Below are 16,032 nucleotides of genomic sequence, written 5' to 3'. Positions count from 1 at the left end.
TCCTGGCATCTTTCGTTGTTGTAGAATCTTCAGCTTCTTCCACCCAGAGGCAGCCATTTTGCACCTTCATCCGGGGTTTAGTGGGCTCCTGCCCCTCCTGGACACTTTTGTGACTCTTGGACTTGGTCCCCTTCCTTTACAGGTCCTCAGGTCCAGGAATCCGTCTTCAGTGTGTTGCAGTCAGTTGTGGTCTTTGCAGAATCTCCTATCACAACTTTAGTGTGTTTCTGGGGAAGTAGGGTAACTTTACTCCTACATTTCAGGGTCTTGGGTTGGGGTATCTTGGACACCCTTAGTGTTCTCCTACACTCCCAGCGACCCTCTACACACTACTCTAGGCCAGGGGTCCCTAAGTGGGTCGCATTCCACTTTCTCAGTACATGGTTTGTGTTGCCCCTAGGCCTATTGCATCCTATTGTATCCTACAGTGTTTGCACTACTGTTCTAACTGTTTACTTACCTGATTTTGGTTTGTGTGTATATTTTGTGTATTTTACTTACCTCCTACAGGAGTATATCCTCTGAGATATTTTTGGCACATTGTCACTAAAATAAAGTACCTTTATTTTTAGTATCTATAAGTATTGTGATTCTTCTGATATACTGCTATATAAGTGGTTTAGTTTGAGCTTTGCATGTCTCCTACTTCAGCCTAAGCTGCTCTGCTATAGCTACCTCTATCAGCCTAAGCTGCTAGAACACTACTAATCTACTAATAAGGGATAACTGGACCTGGCACAAGGTGTAAGTACCCTCAGGTACCCACAATAAGCCAGGCCAGCCTCCTACACTGGTTATCCTGGTGCACTTAAGGTCATCATTTACTATGCTTTAAAAGTAAATAAATTTGAATATGTAATTAAAAATGTGTTAATCAGGGCACCATTATTGCACTTTACAAAAAAAATCCTGGTGGGAGAAACCCCTCGAACCTCTCTTGCAGTGGTTCGACCCGCTTGCTATCTCGCTCCCTCGCCACACACCATATTCTACAAGGTGACACAAAGACCACTGAGAAACAGAACATTTTCTGAAAGGAAACGTGCGGCGTTTTGTGCGATTGCAAAAGAAATGATTATTGGTAACGCTGTAATAAGAGTTAACTTGACATGGCATGCTAATCGCCCGAAATTGTGCATCTTTCACAATTTAGGGCAACCCGTCATACAGATTGTGAATCTGATGTTCAGAGGTGATCTTGTTTCAATGTAAAACTGTACCGCACACTAACATTAAACCACATGGAACGTTTGAAGTGAGTATGACTGCATCTATACACATACACAGAGATGTTTCTTGACAGTGATTGCTTTTTTATGCGGTCTGGTGGAACTATTGGCAACGCTTCACTGTGCATTGGCAGAAAATATGGTTGTTTTCAGCTAAATTCAACTTAGAAAAATAAACAGTGTTGGAAAGATAACCAATCATGTCAAGGCCCTTAGCACGATGATAGATTTTCTGGAATACCTCCAGAATCAGATCACTCACAAACCAGACTCTTCTTTTTTTTACAGAAAACAAGCAGGCTTCACTCATATGCTGGATTTCTTCTTTAACAATACTTGACGAACCACTAAATAAACAAACAATACTTACATAAATATCACATGCAAAAACACTATTAACGGTAAAAATTATTTAGACAAGAAAAAAATCACCCACAGAATATAATATCAGAATGTGCATGAAATCACTGTATTTGAAAGAGAATACCAAACTGCCGAGGGAGTCTGAAGTGACTGACAGAAGCAGGGAAGTTAAATACCCGCAGGCAGTGGGAAGTGTGTAGGAGGAAAGGTCAGCACTGCTCTGATATGGTAGGTCCTAGCGGTTGTGACTTGTCATTCATTTTTAAATAACCTTTCATTTTTCATAGCTAAAGGTCCTGGGGTGCATGTTTCTTGCACAGAGATAGTAACTATACTATACATCAGAAGGAATTGCAAAGCGAGAACAAGAAGTAATTATCACGGATAATGTTCCATTACTAATCTAGGTAGTGTTATGCCCGGTCGAGTGTCATTTATTTTCTTCTAATCCTAACATTTGCCTATTTTTGGTGGAATTATTCTAATGAAAATGAATTTAAAAAGTGAATATTTGGATTCACGGCACAGATAAAATATAAAAGAACTATAATTCAAAATATTTCTGTTATATGTTCCCCATTCAAATTTCTGTTTCTCCAATATTGCCATGTGGTTGAAGTGTTTTTGACAACTATTTAGATAATTTATAAAGTAATGCAGCATATTTACTGATTTAAGAAATAGCACAACAGAAACCCCAAACCTTGCACACGTCTTTTGATTCAGTCGCCTGGCTGATTGATAAAATGAGATACGTATTCTCAATAATGTACAAGAAAACTAATTCAAATATCCATTCTCAAAATACCTAAATTAATAAAACAAGGCTTGGCAATGCCAACAGTTTGGGTTTATAAATTAAAGTTAGTCGTTGATGGATTTAGGCACTCAATAGGCCATACCATATGCACTTTGTAACTCATCCTTTGACTCATTCTTGAATTCACCCACTCACACAACCACCAAAAACACATACACTCTCAACAACATATAACAAAAAAAAACCATGAAAACAATAAAAGTAGCAAAACGAAACGCTGTCATCTAAAGATAGCAGTCATAGGCTTGCAATAACATAAAATCAAACCAGAACCAAAGTGCTCTCTATTTTGGAATGATAAAACATTGATTCACTGTGGTCAATAACATTCTGTGAGCGTCACCTGGTTCAGAGACAGTGGCTGCGCAGATGTGGCACACTGCAGATGAAGTGAGCAGCAAGCTAGGGGCCCTCTAGCGCTAACTAGGGAGCTATATTATGCCTGAATAAATGACAACTGATAAAGACGAGAAGGAATGAGATGAAAGGAGACTTAAACAAGCATTTGCAATTAAATGGGTCTCGCGTTTGCTCGAGTTAAAGCTTTCAGCGTTGTAAATTCCTAACTGGACTTTTCTTGCCACATAAATTGAAAATGAAAAGTAAAACAGTTTTAAGCAAGCCGATTCCAAGTGCCATGGACCCCACAAGCTTGTCTTATCAAGACCGCATTTGCATTTAATTGTCTGCACTTTTCTCATATGAAGTCACTGCCCAGAGACATTCCAGGCATAGTCCCTCATTATGAACATGGCGGTCCGTTCCGCACTGCCGGCAGTGGCGGCAGAAACCGCCAACAGAGGATCGGTCCGGACCGCCAAATAATGAACCAAACGAAACTCACGCATCCCACGCACCACCCACCGCCAGGAAAGGATTCCCGCTGATGACGGCAGAGGCCGCCTACAGGCCGTCGGAAAGGCCCAACCCGCCCATCAAATTATGAACCACCATTCCGCCGCCAGTTCCGGGGTGGGAACCACCGCCACACAAAGCCAGGTGGAAATGAAACAAATAGAAGGAAACACTCACCAGAGCTCAACAAAACGTACAGCGGCAGCCATGGACAGAGAGCTGCAGATCATGCCAGCCTTGCTCCTTGCCATATATCTACACAACCGAGACCACCGACAAAGACAACGATGGTAAGTACCGCAACCTAAAAAAACAAGGGCAAAGGGCAAAGTTAAATACCAACCCAGTCCACCCACCCACCCTGCAAAGCCCCCCCAACCCTACCCAGCAGCAATAGTCAGACACCCCACACCAAGAGGGACGTACCCGACCGAAGGGCACTGCAACTTGGCCATAGGACATACAATAGCACCACAGCCATAAATTGGCAGGGTGGAACTGCGTGCAGCCCAAAAACAGGCCACACTGAAACTTTATTATGAAGCTCACTGAGTGAAATGATGGAAATAGGGCCAATGGCCAGTCCATAAAAAGTCCATTTTCTTTGGCCACAAATGGCCACACCTGACTCCCACAAGGGCTGGGTACTTGTCAGAACTCCAGCTGCGCATGGGTATCATCGCTCATTTGAGCGTGGGCGCAACCGCTCATTTCTTGCAGCCACCATGTTTGTTAGGCCACAATCCCTTTGTGGCAAAAGTCACCTGCCCTGGCGATCGGGCCATTGGTGGTTTCATTGCTCCCAACATTATCCTTGACACTACTTACAGCTGTCAGGAAGCTGAGAGGGACTTCATTTCCCAGCTTTCCTAATGACAGCCATTTTGGGTGTGGTCAGGTTATAAATAGCTGCCACACCCTTTAACCGTTGCTTCCTATTCTGGAGTCCTGCAGTGAGCTGTTGTCTTTCGTGTTGCTGCCCAAATCCGTACGGACTTGCCTATTTTGTTGCAAGCGGCTGGCTTGCGGCGGTGAGAACATTCCTTTTCCGGGCTCCCTTGCCCTTGTTGTGAACTCCGTATTCGGAGTCTTTGAACAATTGGAAAGCTTTGATGATGTTGCTTAGCAACATTGTTTAACTCGATTGTTACAGTGTTTCAGAATAGCGATTTTCTCTGCGTTTCTCATTTCGAAGAAAAGCTCGCTACATGAATGTTTTGGATTTCAACACCGTTCAGTGAAATGTGTTGTTTGTCTCATGTGGTGTCACGCTGTGAAGTTGGGAAAAAACAGTGATATTGTATTATGGGCCTAATATGGTTCTATTAATATTTGTTGTGCAATTTTCAGGAAGAAAAAAACAAAAGGACCATTTACCAATTTCACATAGCACGAGAGACATTGAACAAAACTCTAGTTTTTTCAGATTGTAATTCATAAAGAGAAAACCAACAGGTTTTATTGAGAGAGATTCTCATTTAGGTTTAAAGTCCTTGTTTTGCGAGACGCATTGTTCTATGGCTTTTCCTGGATTTCTAATGTAAGAATAGTGCAAGTCTTCATGCCACAATTTCCTTAGAAGGAATTAGCTTCTTTGTTGACATTTTGAAACTAGCGAGATTATTGTGAGGAAGCAATTTATTGTTGCATAATCGTTTATTGTATTCTTGTATATTCTGTATTAACCTTTTCCCGTTCAGATATCCCTCCAAGCTGATCCTTCCCGACGACCCTTTCCCCCGGCCGGGCCTCTCCAAAGTTCATCGCCATACTGGCATCTGACTTGGTGGTGCCTGGAGGTGGGCTCATTTATCAGCATTGTGCAGATCCCGAGAATTTGGGTCACCTGACAGAATAGGAAGCCCACAAGTTTTCTTTTCTCTTGATCTGCACCATGGCTACCCTAGACGCTGTTATGCATGCGTTAACACAATTACAAAAGGAGTTACAGGATTCAAGGAATGACACAGCAGCCCTAGTCACGAAAGTCACTCAATTACAAGCCAAAGTGGAGTGTGCTGGAGGCACACCTTTGCCCCTCTTGCCTCCTTCTCCTACCAATGTTTTGGTCACTGTCCATACGCAAATTCGTTTAGCCACTCCTGAGAGGTTTTCTGGAGATGCTAACAAAGTCCAGATTTTCCTTACCCAAGTAGAACTACATTTCACTTGTCGTCCAGCTGCTTTCCCAGACCCACAGCCTAGAATTGCCTTTTTGATTTCCTATCTATCTGGAGATGCCGCTAATTGGGCAGTTCCCTTAGTGAGACAAGATAGTCCTTTGCTCTACAATTGGCGTCGATTTGTAGATGAATTTGAGAAGGTTTTTGATCGACGAGCGGTTACCATGTCTGCTGATAAAGAGCTTTTGGAACTACGACAAGGAAACAAAGATCTTATTTCCTATCTCTCACAATTCAATCGTTTTGTGGTTGAAACAGCCTGGCCTAAAGAGAAGAGAGCGGCGCTTTTTTTTATCAAGGCCTTAAGGAAGAATTAAAAGATGTCTTGCCTTAAATTGATCCCCAGCCAAAAACATGTAGAGACCTAATAAATCTAACCTTGAGACCTGATCATAGGCTCTCTGAAAGAAAAGGAGATAAGAAAAGACCAGATCGTGGTACTTGGCGTCAAGATAAATATTGTCCCTCTCTTTCCTCCACATCTTCGGATGTTGTTAGTGAACCCATGAAAATTGGTACAGTTCGTCAACCTTTAACCAAAGAAGAAAAAGTACTAAGATGTTGCAAAGGTTTGTGTTTATATTGTGGAAAAAAAGGACATTTCGAAAGAGATTGCGCAGTCAAACCCCAAAACAAAACAGATTCTTTCATAAGTACCAAAAGTCAGGTAGCTTCTGTAGAAGGTTTTAAGGAAAACTATTGAACCCAAGAGATAAAGAAGGGAATCCCTTGGGTATTCTTTCAATCCCTTCTGTACATTCCTGCTCAAATCAACATCATAGACATTCCTGTATTCCCATACAGCGTCTGATTTTGGATAAATGGCACCAGGCTTTTGCCTTAATAGACTCAGGAGCTACTGGTAATTTTGTGGATTACCAAACTGCGCATCGACTACAACTTGAATGTAAAAAAAAAGACAGTACCTGAAAGTGTACAGGCTGTGGATGGCAGTGAACTAGCTGGGGGTCCAATCACTTCCAACACTTTACCAATTCAAATGGCATGTCACAATTCGGATGGCCATCAACATTTAGAACAATTACAGTTTGATATAAGCAGGGCTCCACAATACTGTTTCATTTTGGGTATGGCTTGGTTAAAATTACATAATCCCCACATAGATTGGAAAAATAACACCTTAACCTTCTCATCAGAATACTGTTAAAAAATGTGTCAGTCCACTGAACAACCCACTCAAGAAGTAGCTACAGCTGTGGAAAAAGCAATCATATTACCCTCTCAATATATCACTTATGCAGGTGTATTCAGTGAACAAGCAGCTAGAGCGTTACCACCTCATCGTCCCTATGATTATCAAATCGATTTGATACCAGGATCAGTTATACCTAACTGTAGAATTTACACTCTTTCAGAAAAAGAAAATCAATATTTACGGGAATATCTTGATCAATGTTTGGCAAATAATCTGATCAGACCATTACGTTCTCCAGCAGCCTCTCCCCTGTTCTTTGTCCCCAAGACCAATGGTGAATTAAGACCTTCCATTGACTATAGAGCCATGAACAAGATCACTATAAAAAACAAATACCCTTTGCCATTGATCCCCGTATTATTGGATCAAGTTAAGGATGCCGTCATTTACACCAAACTTGACCTCCGAGGAGCATATCATTTGTTCCGTATACGAGAGGGAGACGAGTGGAAACGGCCTTCAAAACCCGCTGTGGCTTGTTTGAGTATCAAGTAATGCCCTTTGGTCCTTGTAACGCTCTCGCTGCATTCCAGTACTTTCTCAATGACTTTTTAAGAGAATATTTAGATCTGTTCGTCATTGTTTAAATTAATGACATTCTTGTTTATGCTAGTGCGAAAGAAATCCATGAGGAACATGTGAAGAAAGTACTCTTAACTCTGCGAAAACATCACTCATATTGCAAACTTAGTAAGTGTAAGTTTCATGTGGAAGAAGTGGAGTTTTTAGGTGTCACTTTAACACCTAACGGTATGCAAATGACCGACCGAAAGATCCAAGCTGTCATAGTTTGGCCCACACCTAAATCTGTTCGAGATGTCCAATGTTTCTTGGGTTTCGACAATTTTTACCGGCGCGTCATTGATCATTTTTCTCAAAAGGTGGCCCCTATTACGAAATTACTCTGTAAAAATACCCCTTTTCATTGGTCATCACAAACTGAAGAAGCTTTTCAGATGTTAAAACAAGCCTTCACCACTTCTCCTATCTTAGCTCATCCACGGATTTCGGACCTGTTAATTTTAGAGGCGGACGCCTCCGATGTGGCAATTGGGGCCATTCTTTCACAATGACACCCTACTACAGGACAATTACATCCTGTTGCCTATATGTCCAAAAAACTTAATACGGCAGAACAAAACTATACTATTGCCGAAAAAGAGCTATTTGCAATTTGTGAAGCATTTAAAGAATGGAGGCATTATTTATCTGGAACGATCCACCGAATCACCGTTTATTCAGACCATAGAAACTTTTGTTTCATGAGTTCAGCCAGAGTGTTAACCCCGCGACAGTTGTGATGGATGTTATTCTTCGCCAAATTCGACTTTGTTGTCACTTTCAGACCAGGCAGTGATAACAGAAAGGTTGATGCTTTACCCAGACAAGTTTCCACTTTAGTGCATAAGAAACCGCAACCAATGCAGATTATTAGTCCTTCCAAAGTGATATGTTTAATAGCTGCTGATGAATTCCTTGCTTCAATTCGAACTCATTTCCACATCACAGAGTGGCCAATTTGGCTTAAAAAAGGCGTTGGTTATTCAATGCAACAGGGACTACCTTTTTATAATTCTAAAATCTTTTTATCCACTAAGGAGTTAAGACACACAGCATTCCAATGGTTACACACACATCCAGTAGCAGGCCATCCCGGACCGCAAAACACTTTGGAACTTATGAAAAGATACTTCTAGTGGCCCACTTTCACCAAAGATATTAAACGAATGGCAGAATTATGCAAGATTTGTACCCGTTGTAAAAGTTTGCAAGTTAAACCAAAAGGGTTATTAATACCTTTGACAACTCCTAATCACCCATGGGAGCATATTTCAATGGACTTCATTACAGGTCTTCCTGAAGTCGACCATGTAAACACAATATTAGTAGTAATAGACAGTCTCACTAAGTATGCTCATTTTATTGCCTGCAAAGGACTTCCTACATCCAGTACCTTAGTTAATCTCATTCTGCATAATATTGTGCGTCTCCATGGTCTCCCAAAGGTCATACTATCTGACAGAGGATTTCAGTTCTCTGCACATTTTTGGCAGAAATGGTGCCAAGCGTTACAAATTGACTCTAATCTATCTACAAGTTACCATCCACAAACTGATGGTCAAACTGAAAGATTGAACCAGACTCTGAAGCAGTACCTACGTTGTTATGCAGATGAAGATCCCTCTTCTTGGCCAATGCTCCTCTGGCTTGCTGAGTTAGCATACAACAATTCTTGTCATTCATCAACCAAAACTACCCCATTTTATGGTCTGTATGGTCAACACCCACACGTATTACCTGTTGTTTTACCACGTTCCTTACAAAAAATGCCCGCAGTACAAGGAATGTTGTCACATATAAAAGATGTTCACTTATGACTTCAACAAAATCTCCAGCAGGCAAAAACAAAGTACAAAACACAGTATGACAAGAAACATCAACCTGGTCCAGAATAGAAGGTGAAAGGCATGGTTTGGTTGTCCACAAAAAACTTGACATTTAAAGACAAACATATATTTCATCCTAAATTCATAGGGCCAAACGAAATCCTTCCCTGTGTCAACCCCGTGACATACAAACTGAAATTACCCCCATCCTTGTGAATCCACCCTGTCTTCCACACCTGGTTACTTAAGCCTCCCATTGCAAACTGCACCCCACGTCCACCCCCAACTCTTGTTCAAGGTCAATGGGAATACGAAGTACGATCCATTTGTGATTCTCGTATGCGTGGCAATTCCTTATGGTACTTGGAAGCCTGGAAAGGTTACGGTTCTGAAGAAGATTCTTGGGAACCTGCTTCTCAAATCCATGCCCCACATTTGGTACGACAGTTTCATCGCCGTTATCCCAACAAACCAGGTCCGCGCCCACCCTCGGGGAGGGGGTGTACTGTCAGAACTCCAGCTGCGCATGGGTATCATCGCTCAGTTGTGTGTGGGTGCAACCGCTCATTTCTTGCAGCCACCATGTTTGTTAGGCCACAATCCCTTTGTGGCAAAAGTCACCTGCCCTGGCGATCGGGCCATTGGTGGTTTCACTGCTCCCAGAATTATCCTTGACACTACTTACAGCTGTCAGGAAGCTGAGAGGGACTTCATTTCCCAGCTTTCCTAATGACAGCCATTTTGGGTGTGGTCAGGCTATAAATAGCTACCACACCCTTTAACCGTTGCTTCCTATTCTGGAGTCCTGCAGTGAGCTGTTGTCTTTCGTGTTGCTGCCCGAACCCGTACAGACTTGCCTATTTTGTTGCGAGCGGCCGGCTTGCGGCGGTGAGAACATTCCTTTTCTGGGCTCCCTTGCCCTTGTTGTGAACTCCGTATTCGGAGTCTTTGAACAATTGGAACGCTTTGATGATGTTGCTTAGCAACATCGTTTCACTCGATTGTTACAGTGTTTCAGAATAGCGATTTTCTCTGCGTTTCTCATTTTGAAGAAAAGCACGGTACGTGAATGTTTTGATCTCAGCACTGTTCAGTGAAATGTGTTGTGTGTCTCGTGTGGTGTCACGCTGTGAAGTTGGGAAAAAACTGTGATATTGAATTTTGGGCCTAATATGGTTTTATTAATATTTGTTGTGCAATTTTCAGCTAGAAAAAAACAAAAAGACCAACTGACTTTCCTGTTCTCTTGGTAGGCTGGGCCATTCTTCCAGACTCCAGCTCTACTTGTTCACCCTGTGCCTTGCACTGTGCTCTTGGTTTCACACACACCAGTTCAGGGATACCCAGCATTGCTGCATAGGTTTTTAGTTCTACCTCAGCCCATGCTGAGGACTCCAGGTCATTTCCAAGCAGACAGTCCACTGGGATATTTGAGGAGACCACCACCTGTTTCAGGCCATTGACCCCTCCCCATTCTAAAGTAACCATTGCCATGGGATGTACTTTTCTCTGATTGTCAGCGTTGGTGACTGTGTAAGTTTTTCCAGTCAGGTATTGGCCAGGGGAAACCAGTTTCTCTGTCACCATGGTGACACTGGCACCTGTATCCCTCAGGCCCTCTATTCTAGTCCCATTAATTAAGGGTTGCTGTCTGTATTTTTGCATGTTAGGCGGCCAGACAGCTAGTGTGGCCAAATCCACCCCACCCTCAGAAACTAGAATAGCTTCAGTGTGGACCCTGATTTGCTCTGGGCACACTGTTGATCCCACTTGGAGACTAGCCATACCAGTGTTACCTGGATGGGAGTTTGGAGTGGAACCTTTCTTGGGACAGGCCTTGTCTCCAGTTTGGTGTCCATGCTGTTTACAGCTATGACACCAGGCCTTTTTGGGATCAAAGTTTTTACCCTTGTACCCATTGTTTTGTGAAGAGGCTCTGGGCCCACCCTCCTGTGCAGGTTTTTGGGGGCCTGTAGAAGACTCTTTACTATTTTTAGTTTTGGCTGTCTCATCACCCTTCCCCTGGGGAGTCTTTGTGACCCCTTTCTTTTGGTCACCCCCTGTTGAAGTCTTGGACACCCTTGTCTTGACCCAATGGTCCGCCTTCTTTCCCAATTCTTGGGGAGAAATTGGTCCTAGGTCTACCAGATGCTGATGCAGTTTATCATTGAAACAATTACTCAATAGGTGTTCTTTCACAAATAAATTGTACAGCCCATCATAATTACTTACACCACTGCCTTGAATCCAACCATCTAGTGTTTTCACTGAGTAGTCAACAAAGTCAACCCAGGTCTGGCTCTAGGATTTTTGAGCCCCCCTGAACCTAATCCTGTACTCCTCAGTGGAGAATCCAAAGCCCTCAATCAGGGGACCCTTCATGAGGTCATAAGATTCTGCATCTTTTCCAGAGAGTGTGAGGAGTCTATCCCTACACTTTCCAGTGAACATTTCCCAAAGGAGAGCACCCCAGTGAGATCTGTTCACTTTTCTGGTTACACAAGCCCTCTCAAAAGCTGTGAACCATTTGGTGATGTCATCACCATCTTCATATTTTGTCACAATCCCTTTGGGGATTTTTAACATGTCAGGAGAATCTCTGACCCTATTTATATTGCTGCCACCATTGATGGGTCCTAGGCCCATCTCTTGTCTTTCCCTTTCTATGGCTAGGAGCTGTCTCTCTAAAGCCAATCTTTTGGCCATCCTGGCTAACAGGAGGTCATCTTCACTGAGAGCATCCTCAGTGATTTCAGAAATGTGGGACCCTCCTGTGAGGGACTCACTATTTCTGACTAACACAGTTGGAGACAGGACTTGAGGGGTCCTGTTCTCCCTATTTAGGACTGGAGGAGGGACATTGGCCTCCAAGTCACTAATTTCTTCCTCTGTGAGGTCATCATCAGAGGGGTTGGCTTTTTCAAACTCTGCCAACAGCTCCTGGAGCTGAATTTTGGTAGGTCTGGAGCCAATGGTTATTTTCTTTATATTACAGAGAGACCTTAGCTCCCTCATCTTAAGATGGAGGTAAGGTGTGGTGTCGAGTTCCACCACCTGTATCTCTGTATCAGACATTATTCTGCTAAGAGTTGGAATACTTTTTTAAGAATCTAAAACTGTTTCTAGAATCTAATTCAAACTTTTAACAAACTTTTAAACTCTAAAAAGACAATGCTAAACAGGGACTTAACACACAAGGCCCTAGCAGGACTTTTAAGAATTTAGAAAACTTTCAAATTGCAAAAATGAATTTCTAATGACAATTTTGGAATTTGTCGTGTGATCAGGTATTGGCTGAGTAGTCCAGCAAATGCAAAGTCTTGTATCCCACCGCTGCCACCAATGTAGGAAGTTGGCTCTGTATGTGCTATTTCAAAGTAAGGAATAGCATGCACAGAGTCCAAGGGTTCCCCTTAGAGGTAAAATAGTGGTAAAAAGAGATAATACTAATGCTCTATTTTGTGGTAGTGTGGTCGAGCAGTAGGCTTATAACAAGGAGTAGTGTTAAGCACTTGTTGTACATACACATAGACAATAAATGAGGTACACACACTCAGAGACAAATCCAGCCAATAGGTTTTGTTATAGAAAAATATCTTTTCTTAGTTTATTTTAAGAACCACAGGTTCAAATTCTACATGTAATATCTCATTCGAAAGGTATTGCAGGTAAGTACTTTAGGAACTTCAAATCATCAAAATTGCATGTATACTTTTCAAGTTATTCACAAATAGCTGTTTTAAAAGTGGACACTTAGTGCAATTTTCACAGTTCCTAGGGGAGATAAGTATTTGTTAGGTTAACCAGGTAAGTAAGACACTTACAGGGCTTAGTTCTTGGTCCAAGGTAGCCCACCGTTGGGGGTTCAGAGCAACCCCAAAGTCACCACACCAGCAGCTCAGGGCCGGTCAGGTGCAGAGTTCAAAGTGGTGCCCAAAACACATAGGCTAGAATGGAGAGAAGGGGGTGCCCCGGTTCCGGTCTGCTTGCAGGTAAGTACCCGCGTCTTCGGAGGGCAGACCAGGGGGGTTTTGTAGGGCACCGGGGGGGACACAAGTCCACACAGAAATTTCACCCTCAGCAGCGCGGGGGCGGCCGGGTGCAGTGTAGAAACCAGCGTCGGGTTTTCAATGTTAGTCTCTGAGAGATCTCGAGATCTCTTCAGCGCTGCAGGCAGGCAAGGGGGGGATTCCTCGGGGAAACCTCCACTTGGGCAAGGGAGAGGGACTCCTGGGGGTCACTTCTCCAGTGAAAGTCCGGTCCTTCAGGTCCTGGGGGCTGCGGGTGCAGGGTCTCTCCCAGGTGTCGGGACAGGGGAAGCCTCGGGATTCCCTCTGCAGGCGGCGCTGTGGGGGCTCAGGGGGGACAGGTTTTGGTACTCAGAGTATCAGAGTAGTCCTGGGGTCCCTCCTGAGGTGTCGGTTCTCCACCAGCCGAGTCGGGGTCGCCGGGTGCAGTGTTGCCAGTCTCACGCTTCTTGCGGGGAGCTTGCAGGGTTCTTTAAAGCTGCTGGAAACAAAGTTGCAGCTTTTCTTGGAGCAGGTCCGCTGTCCTCGGGAGTTTCTTGTCTTTTCGAAGCAGGGGCAGTCCTCAGAGGATGTCGAGGTCGCTGGTCCCTTTGGAAGGCGTCGCTGGAGCAGGATCTTTGGAAGGCAGGAGACAGGCCGGTGAGTTTCTGGAGCCGAGGCAGTTGTCGTCTTCTGGTCTTCCGCTGCAGGGGTTTTCAGCTGGGCAGTCCTTCTTCTTGTAGTTGCAGGAATCTAATTTTCTAGGGTTCAGGGTAGCCCTTAAATACTAAATTTAAGGGCGTGTTTAGGTCTGGGGGGTTAGTAGCCAATGGCTACTAGCCCTGAGGGTGGGTACACCCTCTTTGTGCCTCCTCCCAAGGGGAGGGGGTCACAATCCTAACCCTATTGGGGGAATCCTCCATCTGCAAGATGGAGGATTTCTAAAAGTTAGAGTCACTTCAGCTCAGGACACCTTAGGGGCTGTCCTGACTGGTCAGTGACTCCTCCTTGTTTTTCTCATTATCTTCTCCGGCCTTGCCGCCAAAAGTGGGGCCTGGCCGGAGGGGGCGGGCAACTCCACTAGCTGGAGTGTCCTGCTGGGTTGGCACAAAGGAGGTGAGCCTTTGAGGCTCACCGCCAGGTGTGACAATTCCTGCCTGGGGGAGGTGTTAGCATCTCCACCCAGTGCAGGCTTTGTTACTGGCCTCAGAGTGACAAAGGCACTCTCCCCATGGGGCCAGCAACATGTCTCGGTTTGTGGCAGGCTGCTAAAACTAGTCAGCCTACACAGATAGTCGGTTAAGTTTCAGGGGGCACCTCTAAGGTGCCCTCTGTGGTGTATTTTACAATAAAATGTACACTGGCATCAGTGTGCATTTATTGTGCTGAGAAGTTTGATACCAAACTTCCCAGTTTTCAGTGTAGCCATTATGGTGCTGTGGAGTTCGTGTTTGACAGACTCCCAGACCATATACTCTTATGGCTACCCTGCACTTACAATGTCTAAGGTTTTGTTTAGACACTGTAGGGGTACCATGCTCATGCACTGGTACCCTCACCTATGGTATAGTGCACCCTGCCTTAGGGCTGTAAGGCCTGCTAGAGGGGTGGCTTACCTATACTGCATAGGCAGTGAGAGGCTGGCATGGCACCCTGAGGGGAGTGCCATGTCGACTTACTCGTTTTGTCCTCACTAGCACACACAAGCTGGCAAGCAGTGTGTCTGTGCTGAGTGAGAGGTCTCCAGGGTGGCATAAGACATGCTGCAGCCCTTAGAGACCTTCCTTGGCATCAGGGCCCTTGGTACTAGAAGTACCAGTTACAAGGGACTTATCTGGATGCCAGGGTCTGCCAATTGTGGATACAAAAGTACAGGTTAGGGAAAGAACACTGGTGCTGGGGCCTGGTTAGCAGGCCTCAGCACACTTTCAATTGTAAACATAGCATCAGCAAAGGCAAAAAGTCAGGGGGCAACCATGCCAAGGAGGCATTTCCTTACAAAGACCATTCACCAATTTTACATAGCACGAGAGACATTGAACAAAACTCTCGTTTTTTCAGATTGTAAATCATAAAGAGAAAACCAACAGGTTTTATTGAGAGAGATTCTCATTTAGGTTTAAAGTCCTTGTTTTGCGAGACACATTGTTCTGTGGCTTTTCCTGGATTTCTTAAGTAAGAATAGTGCAAGTCTTCATGCCACAATTTCCTTAGAAGGAATTAGCTTCTTGACATTTTGAAACTAGCGAGATTATTGTGAGGAAGCAATTTATTGTTGCATAATCGTTTATTATATTCTTGTATATTCTGTATTAACCTTTTCCCTTTCAGATCTCCCTCCAAGCTGATCCTTCCCGACTACCCCTTCCCCCGGCCGGGCCCCTCCAAAGTTCAGCACCATAACGGCATCTGACTTGGTGGTGCCTGGAGGTGGACTCATTTATCAGCATCGTGCAGATCCAGAGAATTTGGGTCGCCTGACAGTACTCCACTCAACAGGGCACCATAGGGGGATCCAGGCACCTCACGGAATGGGGGCAGTGGGGGGGTGGGGTGGGGGGGTGATTTACGACGGAGGTGGGACTTTGACTTGCATGAGGATGTTGGCGGGGGGTTGGGCTTCTCCTTAGAAGGGGGCTGTTTGGCATGGGTGGAGCTGGACGCCTTAGGATCAGAGCGGGCCTTCTTCTTAAGTGGAGAAGGGGCACGGGAATGGGAAGGCTGGACCGGGGTGGGCTGCGATGTGGAAGGTGCAGAAAGGACAAGGAGGTGGGTACGTTTCAGGACAAGACGGGGTGGGCCAGTGGGTTTGAACAGGTCTGCACGGGAGAGGAAAAGTTTCTTGGGAGCTATTGGGGTGGGCGTGGATGAGGGCGTGGGAGTGGTGGCAGAGGGAGTTGATGTATGGGGTGTAGGTGTGCGTGTAGTGGGTGCCGGTGACTGCTCAGTATGCTGTGGTGTGGTGGATGTCT

Source organism: Pleurodeles waltl, chromosome 7 (genome assembly GCF_031143425.1).
Source record: "Pleurodeles waltl isolate 20211129_DDA chromosome 7, aPleWal1.hap1.20221129, whole genome shotgun sequence".
Lineage (NCBI taxonomy): Eukaryota > Metazoa > Chordata > Amphibia > Caudata > Salamandridae > Pleurodeles > Pleurodeles waltl.
The sequence above is the reverse complement of the archived record's forward strand: the minus strand, read 5'-3'. Positions refer to the sequence as shown.